Source organism: Zea mays, chromosome 3 (assembly GCF_902167145.1).
Source record: "Zea mays cultivar B73 chromosome 3, Zm-B73-REFERENCE-NAM-5.0, whole genome shotgun sequence".
NCBI classification, from domain to species: domain Eukaryota; kingdom Viridiplantae; phylum Streptophyta; class Magnoliopsida; order Poales; family Poaceae; genus Zea; species Zea mays.
The window spans coordinates 16,677,959-16,680,408 of NC_050098.1; the positions used below are offsets into that span (position 1 = coordinate 16,677,959).

The window sequence follows — 2,450 nt, forward strand, 5'->3', positions numbered from 1 at the left end:
TCGTAACCTGCTGCTGCTGCATGGAATCCAACGCCAATGAGACCAGTTTTACTTTATTTTAGTAGAGAATGCTGTGACATCTTTTGTTAAAACTGTGGTATTAGCTTTTGCGTTGATATAACTATCTCAGCAAGTTTATCTAGATAAATAAAAAACTTTCTCTATCTATCTTCTTCCTGAATAAGTTGTAAATTTAGTATATTTATTATTGATACGACACATCATTAACGAATTAAAAAAACTCGTTTTCTAAGATGATAGCCTCAGTCCATCGTCACTTCACCCACTTGGAATTCGAGGACAATCTGGCTGCGCCGGAGGAGCTGGAGAGAAGCAGAAGCTGAGCCCAAAAAAAAAAAAAAAATGCCTGCTGCAGCTGCAAAAGGCAGCGACGTGAGGCGAGGATTGCTAGTACAGTAGTAGTACTATGGTCTCCATCCCGTTCCCGTCCCGTGTGTTGGTAGTCTTCGTGTGTCCTTTGAAGTTAAAGAATGGGATGAGCGGAGAGAGTGCTGTAAGCCTGTAACAGAGGAACCTAACCCGTGCGTCGTCAGCACAGCTTGATGGACAAAACCATTCACCGCGGTGGGTGGGTGGATCCGATGCATTACGAGTGGCCTTCCTTTCATCATTATCGTTGCAAACAAGCGCGTGCAAAGAAGCAAACAAACGGTGTATACTCGAATGAATGATCCACCTGATCTTTACATCCATATCCATATCCACTCCAGGACACCGCTGTGTGCCTCTTGTGAGTGAAGCCTACTAGCTAGTAGATGTAGATCTGGGGAGGCTACGCCGGATCAGAACGACAGGTGGAGGGATGGATGGGTGGCGGTCGGACGTGGATCCGAGAGAGACCGGAGCTCATCCTGTCCGCGGAAGCAACGAAGAACCATCCCCGTTCGCTGATTATTCCCGTGTCCTGTCTGTCTGTCTGGCCGTGCCTCATGTCACCGATCGGATCCAGCGAACATCCTTGCCGTTCCCCCGTTCCGTTCAAATTTACTCAAACAAATATATATCCACTCCAAATTTCTAGATTTCGTATGCCTAGCAGCCCATCTAAATCTTCAGTCCGAAAGAGAGCTGAAACATCCTTTTGCTCAATTCTCTGCACATATATATCAACTGAACATACTTGTGCAATGCAAATCAGGAGCAAAAAAAAAAAAAAAAAAACCCATCAAATCAGTCCTGAGTGTTTACGCTGCATGGTTCTCATCCTCTTATGGCATCTGTGGTCAACGAGGAATGAAATTAATGAGGAGGTGGGGCCGTGGGGGGAATGGCCTGTGAAGTACAGATTTGCAATCGTATCATATATGTCACCTAAAGCCTAAAGGTTTGTGAGAAGCTTCAGGTTCTGGAGAACCCCAGAGATTTGTTGACTTATGAATTTAACGTACTTGTAATCGCTGTTTGCAACAGAATTTGCAGTACGAATTTGTCACGGTTGTTGGCTCATGTAGTTGAAGAGGATACAGATATGGATATTAATCATTGGTATACACCAATAGACAACAAAATCAAAGTGGCGCAGCGGAAGCGTGGTGGGCCCATAACCCACAGGTCGCAGGATCGAAACCTGCCTTTGATACAATTTTTACTTTTTGCTGTTTTATCTTTAGAACTGAAAGAAAAGCGCTAATTAAAGCGCACAACCACAAGATGGACTCACTCAGCCCGAACGAATTCAGCCTAGCTCAGGAGCGAAGCCCACCTGTGGCATAGGATGGATCTAAGCCTGGCTGAACGACCCCTAAATTTGCCTCCGCACGACCGGGCCCAACGGTTCGTGCTAGACTTGGACACACACCACTATGAATCACGTACTAGTGTATGCGCGCGCGATGTCAAATTCGATTACAGGACCTTAAAATATACAGAAACATGATATATATAAGTTAATATAAAACTCATTATATGTATGTAAGTTAATATAAAACTCATAGTATATATATGTAAGCGTAAAGTCAATAGAAAAGAGTTTACGAGTAGAAGCCCATGTATAGAAAATTTGTCTGTACTAATAATGCAATATATGTAGGCTTGTATAAGCGAGCACAACAAAAGCCATACAAAAATATATTAATCAGATTAGTTCAACATGTTCCGAGCAGCATTGTACTCATCAGCATAAGTACGTTTCTAGCAAGTCTATTTATTGGTAGCCTAAGATATCGACCTATCACCTATAGTCCTATACATACATGCAAAAGGGTCTGTTGTAGCAACATGTCCTAGGGGCATGATTAATATCATAAAAATACATTAACTATCTACTGCATAAAGGTATTCACGACATCAGGGTTCACAAGGTTTACCAAGAATATGTTTATCAATGTTGTCAAAGCAAAATATTGCAACTGTTGTTGTGTCATCTGAGATGAAACCGTTTATATCTATAGTGTACAAAGTAATTTTATGGTAACATACAAAATGTTAGG

At 42.1% G+C, this 2,450-nt stretch overlaps 1 non-coding gene across 1 annotated transcript; it reads left to right on the plus strand.

The window, feature by feature from the left end:
• Nucleotides 1–1,528: 1,528 nt before the first annotated feature.
• On the plus strand, nucleotides 1,529–1,600 carry TRNAM-CAU (transfer RNA methionine (anticodon CAU)). Its single transcript has one exon. It is a non-coding gene; the product is annotated as a tRNA-Met (tRNA).
• Nucleotides 1,601–2,450: the final 850 nt, after the last annotated feature.